We start from the raw sequence: 17,803 nt of genomic DNA on the forward strand, positions 1-17,803 counted from the left end.
TAATGGGTGTTCATGCAGGGAGGCAAGAGGCTTGATAAATCTAGTAGCAAACCTATCTACACTTATTTTTAATGATTCAGTACATATGATTGCTATTTCGCAATATTTCTTTTTTTTTCTTTTTTTCTCTTGGTTATTCTACTTGTGTATTCCCTAACATTGAACTTTTGAGCTAGTTCTCTCCATTGCTTAAGTTTATCTACAGCTGAAACCCTCTATAGCATATTTTAGATGTAGTATTTCCAATTGTAACTGTCTCACATTGTCTCATCTTTATTCTATTTCTGTTTTACATCATGCATTTTATTTATTTTTATTTTTTTGAGTTGAGTAAGCATTGCCATTACTGTTGCCTTGAACTCCTCTTCAGGCATATTCCATAGTTCTGCTAGACTGAGATGTCTCAGGGACGCTTTTTTTTTTTTTTTTTTTGCTACAGCATCTGTAAAATGGTCTTCTGTCTCTTCATTTTCAGAATTTTTTTTTGGTTGTAATAGGGATAGAGTTTTAGATAGTTGCCTTTGCAACTGTTCAAGTGATTTGAGATCTGATACCTGCAATGAGTAACAGGTATAAAGGAAATGAGGCAGTAGGGCACCTAAGGGTCACCTCCAGTAGGTATCAGGGGTTTAAGCTGCCTATTGTACTGTGGGCTCCAGAGTTTTGTGCTGGGGACCCACATTGATCCCCTTTGCAGGCTAAGTGTCTCATATAGCTTATGCCAGCTTCAACCTCTAGCCTCTCTTTGGATACTAGATGCAGCTCTGGACACAAACTTGATTGGATTGAGAAAGGTTCACAAGCTGAGAGTTAAGTCTCTTGCAGTACAGGGCCTCACTCTGAAGTGTTTACTCCTGTTGTTAACAGGTACTTAAACTCTGTTTAGTGAGTGTTCAGTTGTTGCCTCAGTTTTATCCTGGGTTGGGGGGGGGGTGCGGTGGCAGGTGTTTTGATTAGCCTAGCCTTCGGCTGCAGATAGGACCATCTTCTAGAAGGAGACTTAGGTGATCCAACTAGGTTCTTCCTGCTGTTTTTAGTTCCAGGTGTTCTGCAGTGGGAGCTTCAAGCTCAAGCCAGTAATCAGCACTCTGCAACCCTGCTCCTAATGTTCTCTAGCAGTGCACCCTCTGTTCTGGACACCAATTCTGTGCACCCCCTTTTCCATAGCAGTGCTAGGTGTCAAAGTTCCTGATCTGAGTATGTGCTGAATCAGTAACTGTAGGGGGTTCCATACAGCAGCTGATCCTCCTTCTCATGAACTGTATTCCCCAGTATCACTGTAAACACAGTTCAATGAAAATCATACCCACCCTTTCTCTGCTGGACCTTTGCTCCTGATGTGCACTGTAGTTGGCCCTTTATATTCTGGGCCTTATTGACTTCATTCTGCTGCAATTTAATTATGAGTGAATGGAGGAGGTGAGCTGGCATTTTCAGTCTCTCACCAAACTATGGGACATTGAAATTCTAGGTTAGATCCTAGTATTTACTATATGAAATTACTAATGAATAAAAATTCACAATTTTATAAACTTAGCATGCATACATATACATCAGAATGTATTTCTTGTAACATTGTACACACCCTGTTATCAGCCTCAGCAAACAACTCATAGAATAAAGTATTTAACAGTTAATCATCAAAAAAAAAATGTAATAATGATCTCAGTAGTGAAAAATGATAAATCTCATAACTTAGCAATATCCCATATTCGAAGAAATTCAGTCTTAATTGGGGCATCACATAAAATAAACATGCAAAATAGTATTCATTTTATTTCAACATTGCAAATATTTATATAAATTTAATTCATTAATACTATGAAAATTTGCCAACTTCTGTTACCAAATATAGATGTTTTCTCTGCGCTTTGAACACATTGTAATTTTGCAATGGGAACTGTGAGTTATCTCAAATTTGCCTCAGGGAAAAGTGGAACCACTGAATCAGAAACATTTAGTTGTACAAGCAACCAAATAGTCATTTCTCCTGCTGATAGTGACTCTTCAACTGACTTGAAAGTTAGGATTTTGAAGTTTTTTTTAAAAAATCTAATGCATAGTTCTACACAGTTCCTTTCTTGTGCAGTATGTAATATATTCCTTTCTTATGTTTTCCAAATACTGTGTCTGGAACTTTCCTTCTATTTTACCATAAAATTAGTGCATTAAGACCATATGCAAAACATAGTCAATCAGATTCTTCAGGGGCCTATCACTGGGTGTCCTAGGGAGACGTAATATCTATGTGAGGTATCCTACCAAGTTTTTCCAAAGAATTTCTAATTTAGCACTTGAAAAAATAGCCTAACAATCTCCCCTCATCTACTCATTCTGTATCTCCAACACCTAGCCTTGTGCCTGGCAACAGTCCTCAAATATTTGTGTTTCATAAAACGGAAGAGAACAAATCAAAGCAATAACAGAAAACAATGTTCTGGATTTTTAGGCTGATGTGACATGATTATGTGCTGAATCAGTAACTGATTCAGCAACCAGTTTCACACGGCTAATTTAAGGCAGAAAATGAACACAAAACTGTGGGTAACTTGGGTAAAAGTTTCATTCCATTCAAGTTGTTTGTGTATACCTGCTCCAATCTAGGCACAGAGCTGGTCACTGGTGCACTCAAATTGTGTCCGAATAATGTGTACTTGTAGCTTGCTTTGTGCTGTGAAGATTTACATTTGTAGTCCTGATGGAGCAGCAAAATAAAAAGGCATTTGGTCCTCTTTCCCAAGGGTAATTATAAACCAAACTGAAGTACTTCCTGTTTCCTTCTGACCGTCTTGAGTTCACCAGGGTTTTGTTCCAAGTAGATTCAGTGATGTAACAAGAAAAGCTTTAATCTAATTTCAAGCTGAATAAATCAGAGTGTGGTATAGTGTGGTAGAGCAGACTTTAGTGTGATTTACAGTATGAAATCTACCTCAAAGAGGGTCATAAAAGTAGAGTTGTCATATGATTGATTCAGAATTAGGTTAGGATTGCACGTTTGTAATTCTAGGGTTTCTAGTAAAAAATAAGCTTTTCTTTCCCATTTTCACAAACTGGATGAAAATCTGTTCTTTCTTGTGGCTTTCGGACTGCCACAATGGCAAAAGACTTCCATCTGTTTGGCTTTCTCCATGTAACTGACATTTTGAGCTGTAGCTATTGATTATCTGACTTGTGAAGCATTCGTAAGTTCTTTCTCTCTCTCCCCCCTCACCCCCGTGTGTGTGTGTGTGTGTGGTGTGTGTACATGTGTGTAGACTGATGGGCATTCTGAACAGATAGGGATAATATTGTTTGGTATTCTATTTTCACTATCTAAATCCCATTAAAGACAACAGGGAAAACCTCACTAATTTGAAAAGCATGGATCACCACTATCTGGACCACTCCGAGCTATTTGATGTTTTAATTAAACAACAGGAGGGTATCTATTTGGCTGGGGAATCAGAGCTACTTAGAATTGCGGGCCATTTTGACTAGACTCATATTGACTTAATGAGGTTTTTCTGTTTGTTTCCCCAAAGGATAAAATCAAATGGAAAAGGATAGTTCACATCCAACATAGCTTGTTTCCTTCTTCCTACCCAGCCCAATTCTAATTTCTAATTCCCTCTGCTATAATGAGGTCCAACAAGATTTATGTACTGAGCTTATCTAGACCATTTTTTTTAATTATTAGGATGACAGAATACTTTGTGAATAGTATCTTCACTCTGATATTTAACCTAGAGAAGATCCACAAATTGAAGTCTAAGTAGAAACAGAATTAAAAGCTAGTAGCTATTTTTATGACCCAGGTAATCATGAACTTATACCAAACAAAGTCTATGTACATAAATGTCTATATGGGTATAGCGGTTCTTTTTTCTCCTAAACCATGGGACACTGACGTACAGACCTTATTTAAGTTCTTAGGAGAATTCCAACTTGTGTTTATTTGCCTATGGACACTCTATGAATGTCCAAATCTCTCTCAGGAGTACTAGCAACGATGTCTATTCAGGGGTTTCCTAAGGTATCACACAAGCATTATCTTTGTTTAGTTACTAATATAAATTTGGATTGCACAGACTTGAGGTTATGGAGGAACACTGTATTTCCTCACTAAGAATACGTTAATATTGTTTCTTGCAACCATAAAATATATAGAAGGAAATATAGGCGAAACACTACATGACATACACCTCAGCAACATTTTTAAAGAGTCATTACCCAATTCACCACAACCAAGTAGGATTCATTCCAGGGACACAAGGATGGTTTAACATCCGAAAATCAATCAACGTTATCCAACACATCAACAAAAAGAAATATAAAAACCATATGATAATATCAATAGATGCTGAGAAAGCTTTCGACAAAGTGCAACACCCATTCATGATAAAAGCCCTTGAAATTCTTGGGATCCAAGGAACGTACCTCAACATCATAAAGGCCATATATGACAAGCCAACAGCCAGTATCATTCTCAATGGTGAAAAGCTGAAAGCAATTCCATTAAGATCTGGAACAAGACAAGGATGTCCACTTTCACCACTGCTTTTCAATATAATACTGGAAGTCCTAGCCAGAGCAATAAGACAAGAGAAAGACATCCAAGGAATCCAAATAGGAAAAGAAGAAGTCAAACTATCACTCTTTGCAGATGATATGATAATATACATAGAGAACCCCAAAAACTCCACAGAAAAACTAATTCAACTCATCCATCAGTTCAGTAAAGTGGCAGGATACAAAATCAACACGCAAAAGTCAGTAGCCTTCCTATATACAAACAATAAATCTGAAGAAGAAGAAATCAAAAAAACCATCCCTTTTATTATTGAAACAAAAAAAATCAAATATTTTGGAATAAATCTAACAAAAGAGGTAAAGGACCTATACAAAGAAAACTATAAAACACTGTTAAAAGAAATAGAAGAAGACACAAAGAAATGGAAAAACATCCCCTGCTCATGGATTGGGAGAATAAACATTATTAAAATGGCCATCCTTCCAAAAGCAATATACAGATTCAATGCTATTCCAATCAAAATTTCAATGTCATTCTTCAAAGAAATAGAACAATTATTGATGAAATTCATATGGAATCACCAAAAACCCCGAATAGCCAAAGCTCTTCTAAAAAAAAAAAAAGAAGGGAATGGAGGCATCACACTCCCAGACTTCAAACTCTACTACAAAGCCATAATCATCAAAACTGCATGGTATTGGAACAAGAACAGACATACAGACCAATGGAATCGAATAGAAAATCCAGAAATAAACCCACAGATTTATGGTCAACTAATCTTTGACAAAGGAGCAAAGACTATGCATTGGAGCAAAGAAAGTTTGTTCAATAAATGGTGCTGGGAAAACTGGGTCGCTACATGCAAAAGAATGAAACTTGACCACTACCTCACACCATATACAAAAATCAACTCAAAATGGATTAAAGAACTAGACATAAGACCTGAAACCATAAAATACATAGAAGGAAATATAGGCGAAACACTACGTGACTTGCATATCAAAGACATCTTTACAGACACATCACCCAAAGCAGTGATAGTGAAGGCAAAGATCAACAGCTGGGACTACATCAAATTAAAGAGCTTCTGCACAGCAAAAGAGACAATAACAAAAACAAAGAGAAACCCCACCAACTGGGAGAAAATTTTTGCACACAACACTAATGATAAAGGACTGATCACAAAAATCTGCAAAGAGCTGATGAGACTCAACAACAACAAAGAAAATAATCCAGTCAAAAAATGGACAGAGGAGCTAAAAAGAAACTTCTCTGAAGAGGAAATGCGAATGGCCAACAGGCATATGAAAAAATGTTCAACATCACTTGCAATCAGGGAAATGCAAATCAAAACTACCATGAGATACCATCTTACACCAGTGAGAATGGCACATATTAAAAAAACTAGCAACAACAAATGTTGGCGAGGGTGTGGAGAAAAAGGAACTCTTCTGCACTGTTGGTGGGAGTGCAAACTGGTCCAACCACTATGGAGAGCTGTGTGGAGATTTCTGGACCTACTAAACATAGAGCTTCCACAGGATCCAGCAATTCCACTCCTAGGTATTTACCCAAAGAACACAGAAACATCAATTCCAAAGAACACCTGCACCCCTATGTTTATAGCAGCACTATTTACAATAGCTAAGCTTTGGAAACAGCCCAAATGCCCAAAAATAGATGACTGGATCACGAAGATGTGGTACATATATACCATGGAATATTACTCAGCATTCAAAAAAGATAAACACATGCAATTTGCAGCAACATGGATGGCGCTGGAAGGGATCATGCTCAGCGAAATAAGCCAGAAAGAAAAAGAAAAATACCGAATGGTCTCACTCATAGCAGGAATCTAGAATACTTAAATAAGGGACCAGGAAAATGAATAACTATAAGAAAGTGAAAATCAAAATCAACAAAAACTATGAACCAGAGACACTTTTTGGGGGGTGGGGGGCGGGAGGGGAGGGATTGGGGTCAGAATGGGGGGGATTGCAATTGTATGGGGAATATAAAAATAAAATTTATTAATTAAAAAAAAAAAAAGAGTCATTACCCAAAGCAGTGATAGCGAAGGCAAAGATAAACAGCTGGGACAACATCAAAATAAAGAGCTTCTGTACAGCAAAAGAGACAGTAACAAAGAGACCAAAACAAAGAAACACCCTACCGACTGGGAGAAAATTTTTGCACACAACACTAATGATAAAGGACTGATCACAAAAATCTATAAAGAGCTGACGAGATGCAACAAAAACTGACGAGACTCAACAAAAACAAAGTAAATAATCCAGTCAAAAAATGGGCAGAAGAACTAAAAAGGAACTTCTCCAAAGAGGAAATGCAAATGGCCAACAGGCATATGAACAAATGTTCAGCATCACTTGTAATCAGGGAAATGCAAATCAAGACTACCGTGATATAACATCTTACACCAGTGAGAATGGCACATATTAAAAAAAAAATAGCTACAACAAATGTTGGCGAGGATGTGGGGAAAAAGGAACTCTCCTTCACTGCTGGTGGGAGTACAAACTGGTCTAACCACTGTGGAGAGCTCTGTGGAGATTCCTCAATCTGCTAAAGATGGAGCTTCCATATGATCCAGCAATTCCACTCCTAGGTATTTACCTAAAGAATCATTAATTCAACAGGGCACCTGCACCTCTATGTTTATAGCAGCACTATTTACAATCACTAAGCTATGGAAACAACCCAAATGCCCAAAACTAGATGACTGGATCAAGAAGATGTGGTACATATACACAAAGGAATATTACTCAGCAATCAAAAAAGATAAACTCATGGAATTTGCAGCAACATGGATGGAGCTGGAAGGGATCATGCTCAGTGAAATAAGCCAGAAAGAAAAAGAAAAATACTGGAGGTCTCACTCATAGCAGGAATTTAGAAAACCTAAATAAGGGACCAGGAAAAAAACTAATTATAATAAAGTAAAAATCAAAATCACCATGCAACTATAAACCGGAGACATACTATGAGGGGTGTGGGGAGGAGGGATTAGGGTCAAAATAAGGGAGGGTGGGAATTGTATGGGGTATATAACCAAGATGAAAATGCATATATTGTACAAAAATGAAAAATGATGTGAAAATATATAAAATTAAATGAAATTAAAAAAAATAAGTGAGAAGGAGAAAGAGAAACAAAAATATTGTTTTTTGCTTTTTTCTATTAAGTAAATATAATTGATCATGTGATTTTATCTTTCCTTCTACCTCTAGAATACACTTTCACTCTGCTTTTCAAATTATGTTTTTCACTGGAAAGTAGTTTTTCTTTTTTTCTCTCATATTTTTTAAACACACACACCTCCTTCTTAGACTTTTCTTGGACTTTACTTTTAAAAAACATCCTTAAGTATGGCAGAACAGCAAAGCAACAAGAGCAGCAGTCTGATTAGGATAATGAGAAAGGACAGAATTAGGCCAGGAACAAGGGTGTGGAGAAAAAGGAACTCTCCTGCACTGCTGGTGGGAGTGCAAACTGGTCCAACCACTATGGAGTGCTGTGTGGAGATTTCTGGACCTACTAAACATAGAACTTCCATATGATCCAGCAATTCCACTCCTAGGTATTTACCCAAAGGACACAGAAACATCAATTCCAAAGAACACCTGCACCCCTATGTTTATAGCAGCACTGTTTACAATAGCTAAGCTTTGGAAACAGCCCAAATGCCCAAAAATAGATGACTGGATCAAGAAGATGTGGTACATATACACCATGGAATATTACTCAGCATTCAAAAAAGATGAACACATGCAATTTGCAGCAACATGGATGGCACTGGAAGGGATCATGCTCAGCGAAATAAGCCAGAAAGAAAAAGAAAAATACCGGATGTTCTCACTCATAGCAGGAATCTAGAAAACTTAAATAAGGGACCAGGAAAATGAATAACTATAAGAAAGTGAAAATCAAAATCAACAAACAACTATGAACCAGAGATACTTTTTGGGGGGTGAGGGGTGGGAGGGGAGGGATTGGGGTCAAAATGGGGGGGTTGCAATTGTATGGGGAATGTAAAAATAAAATTTATTATTAAAAAAAAAAAAAAGAATTAGGCCAGGAAGCTGGATATCATAAATTTGATAGGTATTCTTGTTGGACAAACACTTGACAGGATTTCAAGTTATATGGTATGAAAAACTCATACAAAGCTAGAGCAAGATATTTCTAATGGAACTTTAAATAATATATCCTTTTTAATTACTAAGTAGCACATTATCAATAGTTCAGGAAACATATCTATAAAGAAAAAATTTGCATATTCCTAGTCTGAGACAATATTGTCAAGATTACGATGTGTTTTGGGGTTTCATCACATAATTAACAAACAAAAAGTGACTAAGAATTCTTCTGAAAGGCCCTGCACCTTGAATGTTTATTCCTTTGTTTGTAACCTTTACCTGGTTTCAGTGAAGTCACTACTTATGGAGGCATAAAAACAGGTAAGCTTTGATCCTTTGAGTTGAAACTACTGCTTTAACAGGCCTTATGCATGTAGGAAACGAAGGTGATAAAACATGCTGTTCCCCCTAAAAGTAGTTTCAGGTTGTGTCATAAAAGTTAGAAATTTTGGGGGCCTCCCTGGTGGCGCAAGGGTTTTAGTCTCAGCACTATATCAAATCATCACATTGTACAGTAAATATCTTACACAAGGAAGTAAATTAATGTAGTCATTATGAAAGACAGTATTCATAGTCCTCAGAAATTTAAAGGTAGAAATTCCCTGCAATCCAGTTCTCTCACTTTTAGGTATTTATCAGAACAATACAAAAACACCAATTCAAAGAGATATGTTGTGCCCTCATGTTCATTGTGACATTGTTTACAACAGTCAAGAGCTGAAAACAACCTAATTGCCAATAGATGACTAGATAACGAAGATGTGTTATTTATGTAATGGAATACTATTCAGCTAAGAAAAGAAAAAGTGAAATCCTGCCATTTGCATTAATATGGATGGGCTTGAGTGTATCATGGAGAAAAAAAAATTCTTATGATTTCACACATATATAGTACATAAAGAGTCCAATTAAATGAATACCCTATATAAAGCAAAAATAATTTAAAAAAATACCTTTCCCAATTTTGTGGATTATAACTCAATAAGACTGGAAAATAATGCATGTATTTTAATCCTTAAAAGTGGAAAACGAAGAAGGCAGATAAGTTGATGAGAAAGATGTGGAAACAACAGCACTTCACCCACCGGTGATATGGTCAAGGATGGAAGAAGTAGTCATGAGTCAAAGAATATAGGCAGCTCCTAAAAACTGGAAAAGGCCCTCAGCTACAGTCACAAGAAGCTGAATTTTGCCAACAATGTGAATGAGCAAGAAAATGGGGACCTCATTGTTGTAATGTCACAGAAATGGATGTTTCCCCTTGCATGTCTGGTAAGGAATACATGCCTGCCATCACACTGACTTTATCCCTGTCAGACCCACATAAGACATCTGAGCTGGGGCCTCCCTGGTAGTGCAAGCACAGCACTATGAAGCTGTCCGCAGCCTCTGCAGCTTAAGTTCGATTCCCAGCCAGCCAGGGAGAAACCCACATGGCGGGACAGACCTCTCCTATCTTGCCCACTACTTCCCTCAGCAGTGTATTTCAATCAGTCTGCCTCTTCTGTTCCCCACTCTGTCTCTGGTGAATCCTCTCACCCCCCTGCACCTCTGGCCTGTACTCCAGTTCTTGTATGCATAAATAAATAAATCTTTAAAAAAACCCATCTGAAATACAGAAGTATAAGGTGTTAAATTTGTCTGATAAGCCTATAAAGCTGTGGACATTTGTTACAGCAGCAATAGAAAACTAATATACTCTCTATATGCTTTGGACCATTTGCATTCCCATCAATAATTGATGAGATTGTTTCCTCACATCTTTACAAACAGAATGTGGTGCCAGAACTTGAGATTTTCTGTCAAGTTGAAAGGTAAGCAAGTGCCTAAGTGCAATTTTAATTTGCAATTCTCTTATTATGAATGAGGTGGGGTAACTTCATTTATGCTTATTTATGTTACTTGAACGTTTGTTCATGTTTGTTGCCCATCTTTCCGTTGGGTTGCTCTAATGAAATTCTAAGCGTTCTTTATATATTCAGAAGATAAGGGCTTTATATGTGATAGGAAATGCAATTACTTTTCCCTCCCAATCACTCATTTTCCCTGTGAATTTAAAGATGAGCATTGACCTCTTTGTTATTTTCTCCAGTTTCTTGAATTATTCATCAGATTGTTACAGGTCTCTGGGTAAAATATACCACCAGTGGAACATGTTTTTGAGGGAAGAAAAAAACAGATGAAAAACTGTTGGGTAAACTTGCTGTCTTCACCTTTTCACCTTCAGTGTGAATCATTCTTCTCATGGCTCCTTCCTAATGGCTTGGCCTTATGTCCATGAGTGGCTCCCAATTCTAGAGTGGCTCTGAACAAGGAGGAAAAAGACTCTGTGCATTATAATACCAGGGTTGTGACAAGTACAGCATTTTGTAACAGATTCTTCAATTAAGAGTTGCATTCCTAGTCTAAAGTCTGAGAAGCCAACACTTGGCATTTCATATCAGCAGAAGCAGCGGTGTTATTATTCACAGTGAAATGCTGACAGGCCCTTCTCTGCAGTGACACCAGCCAGCTCAGGTTATAATTACCCTTGTTACATCATCACTTCCCCTTCTCTAAGCACAGCAAGTGAGCTCTTGCTTGGGAAAGAGATTTGTGTTTATAGCCAGAGACTTGTTCCTTTTTAATTCAAGCCAGGTTTGCTGATAGCTTCAGGGGTGGGGTGAGGTGAGCAGAACTGTTATAATTAGAGTATCATGAGGAGAAACAATAAACACTTAAACAATGAGGAGGTGATCATCACCCACTCTGAAACAGAAGATCAGGGTTTATGCCAGGCATTTCTGACAAGGATATCAGTACTAGGTTCATTAACTGCCCTTCCTGCTTTCAGAATATTTTAAATATGGCAATTTACATTAAAATGGATTTAGTGACACCATCTTCTCATTACTGTCAGTTTACATTTGGGTTCATAAACTATAATTGTAAATAAAATATGCTTTTCATTACAATGTCTATTTAGTAGAATGTGGTAGGAAATTAGAGGCATAATCATGGTCTAAATTATTAATTCAGTGATATTTTTCAGGTGCCATATGTAGATACTCCATTGTGCATAGTGAATGTGCAGGCAATGGTTGAATTCAGTCTAGATTGTTGTGCTCTGCCTCCTCTTCCCTCTCATGTTATTGCTTTTCCACCTCTACACAGTAGTACCTGGTAGAATGCAGTTTCTAAACTAGTTAGCTTGTGATTATCCGTGCCATTATTTTACTGTCATTTTTCTAAGTTTCAAGAAGACTGCCAGTAAGAAGCACCCTCCTGGGCCTCCCTGGTGGCGCAGCAGTTGAGCTCTGGGTTGTGAAGCTGCCTGCAGTCTCTGCAGCGCCAGTTTGATCCCCAGCTGCTCCCCGGCCACCACCAGGCGAGGGCCCCACATGGCACGACAGACCTCTCCTGCCACCCGCTGCTCCCCTCAGCAGTGTACTTCGTCAGTCTGCCTGCTCTGCTCTCCCCTCTGGCTCTGGTGAATTCTCTCACCTTCCCGCGCTTCTGACTGTACCCAGTGCTATATAAATAAATAAATCAATCTTTAAAAAAAAGATAAAAGAAAAAAAGAAGCACCCCCCTGTCCTGTTCATATTCTAACTATGTTGAGAACTAAAGACTTGACACAGATTGGGAGAGCAAAATATCAGTTTCATTATGGACAGTGTATAATTGGAGGGCATAACTTACTCTGTGGGCCAAATGGAGTAGAATTGGGAGATTTGTAGTCTGTCATGATCGTATTCGACAGGCTTCCCCACATTCACTCTCACACCACTCTGATAGTGATGTCAGGTACTAACCTCTGGCACCTGTGAATACTAACTGGTAAAGTTTTTGCAAAGGCAATTAAATGAATTATTTTAAGATGAGATGATTTCCCTGATTTATCAAAATGGACAATAAAAGCCATTAGAAGAGCATTAAATTAGAAGAACACTAGAAGGGCAATAATGCCCTTGTAAGAGGAAGGCAAAATAATGATGCTGCTGCTGCTAATGGGCTAGACATAAGAGGAAAAGCCAGGAAGACCACAAGGAAAGAGACCGAAGTGTGGCACAAGTCAGGGAAAATCAGCAGTCAAAGATGCTGGAAAACACAAGAAACAAATTCTCTCCTCAGAATCCCTGAGGGAACAGGTCCCTGCCAACACCTTGATCTCAGTATAGTGAAACTGAATTTGGCCTTCTGACCTCCACAACTGTGAGAGAATACATTTCTGTTGTTTTTAGCTGTTAAATTTGAAGTAATTTATTACATGATCTTTAGTAAACTAAAAAGCTCCCAATATCTCTGGCAGACAGTCCCTAGAGCTGCTGAGAATGAAAGCTCTCAAGAGGAAGAATTCCTGAGAGGTCGCTCATGCCCAGTTTATGGTAGGTCATCTGCTTTTTGTGGGGGCAGAATTATTAAAAATCAGAGAGGGGCCAACGGTGTGTTTAGCGTAAATTTCAATTCAACTCTCTCCTTTCTTTAGATTCGGGGCCAGCCCTAAATTCTAACAATTGCAATGATGAAATCACTTTTGATATTTATATTATGGCCACTATTAAGTTAAACAAAGGCTGAAGCTGAAGTTAACTTCTACATCAGAGTTCTAAAGGTCAGTATGCTAGCACAAGAACAAAGATTATACATAAAGTTGAAATTGTACTTTTCTCTCTGCCTCACAACCAATTTTCATGTCACATGTCAACAGCATACAAGGGGAAGTGCTTTCTTTAATCTTGTGATTTCGTTAATCTTTCTTGTTTAAAGAAAGAAGTGAACTGATATCAACATAGCCAAATTCTCAGCTCATTTTCATCTTAAAGAATGGCTATTTGTAAATGCCCAAGTGTTTCTATTTTAAAATATTTTCCCTTGGCACTGAATAATTACATGGAGAAATTTCTATACTTGTGTATTTGAAATATCTTTTTTAAAATGGTTCGCCCTGATTTAAACAGCTGACAACCCAGGAAAAAGTTTGTCAAAAATCCAAAAATATATATAACAAAGTAAAACAAAAGCATCATCCACTGACCTGTTTCAAAGGAGTATGAGTCACTGAGTGTGACCATTTGCTCTCCACCACTGTCTTTTCTCTCATATGGACTCCTTATTGTGATGTGCTAAATATTTTTTCCTGGGACCAATCTAAACAAACCAGTTTATTCAAAAAATATTTATTGAGTGCCAGCTATAAGCAAGGCATTATTCAATGAACAAAACAATGATTTTTACTCTGTTGGACTTAAACTTACTTATAATTATGGTATCATTTGGAGAGTCTGATTTAACTCAAAGGAACATTTATTGTCTAACCAGGGCATATACTAACAAAGAATAACATGTAGTTCATGTAGTTCAGAGGCCTGGGCATGATACAGAAACCCCACAAGCAATGGATAATGATCATTTTCTTTCCTGCAAATGCAAACTAAATGTCAGACAAAATATCTGAGCAGACTATTCCTTCTCACTGAAGAATAGGTAAAAAGAAGAGGTAATGTCTACTGAATCCTTCATACTTACTTGTTACTTCTCTGAAGCACTTGTTACAGGCCTAAAATTAACTGGTATAGATATTCAGAGACTCCAGTATTATAAGCACTGGAGCTTATGAAACAGGAATATATACTCCTTTCTGCTTTTTCTTTAGTTTACATTTCAAAGAACTTTTGGAAGTTAAATCTTTCTTTTGTTTTTGTTTTCCTTTCCAGCAAACAACTACTTGTGTTTTGGAAACTAGTATCTAGGCTATGCATATTTGCTCTCTAACTATTGCATATTGATATCTTTTACCTCCACAAAAAATTTTTTGCATTCTTTTGTGGATTTTCATTATATCTTATATTGCCCATATATGTCCTGAAAATTATCATAGTGCTATTGAGTACGAATTTAAATAAAAAGTCTTAATTGGTATGTGCAGTAAGAAAGTGTGAATAGGGCCTCCACGGTGGCGCAGCGGTTGAGTGCTGGGTTGCGAAGCTGCCCGCAGCCTCTGCAGCGCTGGTTCAATCCGCGGCTGCTCCCCAGCCACTGGAAGAGGGTCCCACATGGTGCGCAGACCTCTCCTGCCGGTCCTTCTGCCTGCTCTACTCCCTGCTCTGGCTCTGGTGAATCCTCTCACCCTCCCGCGCTTCTGACTGTACCAAGTGCTTGTATAAATAAAATAAATAAATCTTTAAAAAAAAAAAAAAGAAAGAAAGTGTGCATGGTTGAAAGGAGAGAGATAGGGCCTAATAAAGAAGGCATAGTCAGTAGAATTGAAGGGGTCAAAAAGAATTAGGGTGGTTTAATCATTCTTTTTCTTCAGACACCTTCTCTTTCATAGTTTACTGTCAGATCACTTGTACATCTAGAATATGAATATTTTTACAAGGATTGAATTAGAATAATTGCTCATGATATTTGATTGCTACTGAAGAGTAAATCAACGGAGTATGTCATGTGGACCTATACGTTAAAAACTCAAATAGCAAAAATATTCTTAAAGTATTATTCCTTTGAACAATTATTATAACTTTCATATTCCCTTTGAATAGTATGATTCCCTTTACTTTCAAATGTACACATAACCTTTTTCCAAATAAATACTGCAGTTTAATCTTTCAACATTTACTTACTTGTGGATAGGCAAGTAAATGCCCTTGGATCACACAAGGAAGTAAGGCTGGCAGATGGGTTGCCAGTCTTACTCAAACATATAAGGAAGACCGTCATTTTGATGTGTTAAGACTGGCTGATGAGCTGTAATGTCCTTACCTTCCTATAATCCAGTTTTAAAAATCTTGAGTGAGTAATGGACCTCCCTGGTGGTGCAGGCGGTTGAGGTTGAAGCTGTTTGCACACAGCCTCTGCAGGTATGGGTTCGATCCCAGGCGGCCGGGGAGAAACCCACATGGCACAGCAGGCCTCTCCTGTCTTGCCCGCTGCTCTCCTTAGCAGTGTATTGCATCAGTCTGCCTATTCTGTTCCCTGCTCTGTCTCTAGTGAATCCTCTCACCCTCCTGTACCTCTGGCCTATATCCCGGTTCTTGTATAAATAAATGAATCTTTAAAAAAAAAAAATCTTGAGTGTATGTTCTTTATTCCTACAATGCTACCCAAAGAATTTTTCACCCAATTACACACCAGAAAGGGGTAGTTAGAATTCAAACTTTGAGGTAACTGAAAAAAAAAAAAAAGTAATTGAGTATATTTTAGAAAGGAAAATGAAACATTATTAAAGAAAACTACAGAACACTTAATAAATGAATTACTATCTCAGGCCAATAAACATTCAGTTTTGAAAAGACATCAATTTTCCACAAGTGTATGTATAATTTCCTATTCCCGTTCTTCCTATTCCAGTTCTTCTGAAGTTTAATATAAGTACAACACTTTTAAATAGTAAAGAAACTTCTGAAGAAGACTATCATGGAGGAACTTTGCCTATCAGCTATTAAGACATAATGAAGCAATAGTAAGTAAGCCACTGTTGAGGAATAGACAAATATAGTAGTGGAACTGAGAGCCCAGAAACCATTTACTTCAAAAGGGGAAATTTACTCTGTAATACGGGTAGCACTGCAAGTTAGTGGGGAACAGAGGGCCTTTTATGGAAATGGTCCTAAAAAATTGGCTATACATTCAAATGTGGGAGTAATAATAGCACCCCAGTTCACACTGTGGCAACAAAAAATGTTTTTATTTGCAAATAATTCTATCACCAGAGAAGGGAAACTTCCTTATGCTTATTTTATTAATCAATTAATATTTTTCATGCTATGAAGCCTCTGTTTATATTCTTCTGCAATTTCCCGTCGAATCATCTCTCTTTACATAGTGCATGGACTCTTTCAGAAATTAAGACAGTTATTAGCTCTTTGTGACAATGACTTGCAAATATCTCGTCTGTGTTTGTCATATAACTTACACTAATTGTTTTATAAAACAGTATGGAATTTTTTTAATCTATTCAAACATCTCTTAGGACTCTGAGTTTTGTATCGTGTAAGAAACAAAGAACTTCATATTTCCATGATGAGAAATAAAATTTCCCATTTCATTTCACTGTCATTGTTGCATCTGAAATTTATTTAGTGGTAGAAAGGAATATACTTTTATTTTATTTCTGAAATTTCTTGATAGTTTTCATACATTTCTGGCCTGGTTTCCAACTTAGACTTATTATGTTTGATATATTATCATGTATTCCAAAAATATTTGAAATTATTGGTCTCATGTTAAATCAAGGAAAAAAATCAAAAGAGATGAATAATTTTTAATGGATACTTGGAGAGAAACAATTGTCTTGACTGCTAAAAATTACCCCAACGGATGAAAAACTAATTGTGTAAGTGTGAGAACAGAATTTGGGTTTTCTGAATTCATAATAAAAGACATTTCTGCACGTCTGTCTAGCTTTAAAAGCTATTAAAGCAATGTACAGTGTAGACTTTCAACTGATTAACCTAAGGCATTTTTTTTTTTTTATTTTGTAGGGGAAAGAGTAGGAAGAAGTGAATCAGGAAATGGTGTGAGTCACACCATTTTTATATTTGAGTCAGTCTTTGATTTCCTTTCTGCTTCTATTTTTGTATGGTAAAACAAAAAGTTTCACAATAACTTTGCAGAATATAAATCTCGTAATTGTTATGCTTGGCTATTGTTTACTGACTAATTCATTTTTGTTCTTTATATTGCTAGCCCTGAAATATCTTGCAAAAAAGCATTTTTTTTTTTTTTCTCCCACAAGTCAAAGAACTGTCATTACCATCTGATAATTTTAGAGACCATCAGGTAAAGGGCTCTATTTTTATTCTTCCCAATTCCAGTGACTTGAAAGTATTTTAGCCCTTTCAACATCATAATTTTGTTTGCCAGAGTTCAAATTTAAGTTTTCACTTACTGGTAGCAGTGTAATGTCTTTGAGGTCACACAACTCAGAAGTCAGAGCCAGGGAGATACCTACCCAATTGTGTTCCTACCTCCAGGTGATCTAGGAAATATACATCACATTTACTGTCTTTACTTTCTCATCGCCTACTCATTCCTCAGATGACTGCAAGTTGTTCATTATTCTAATACTCCTTTAATGCTATTCTCTTTTCTATTTGTGGGTTTTCTGTTCCATTTGATACTACACTGTAAATTCTACAAAAGCAGTGATGTT

This window comes from Talpa europaea (genome assembly GCF_964194135.1).
Source record: "Talpa europaea genome assembly, chromosome: 13".
Taxonomy (NCBI): domain Eukaryota; kingdom Metazoa; phylum Chordata; class Mammalia; order Eulipotyphla; family Talpidae; genus Talpa; species Talpa europaea.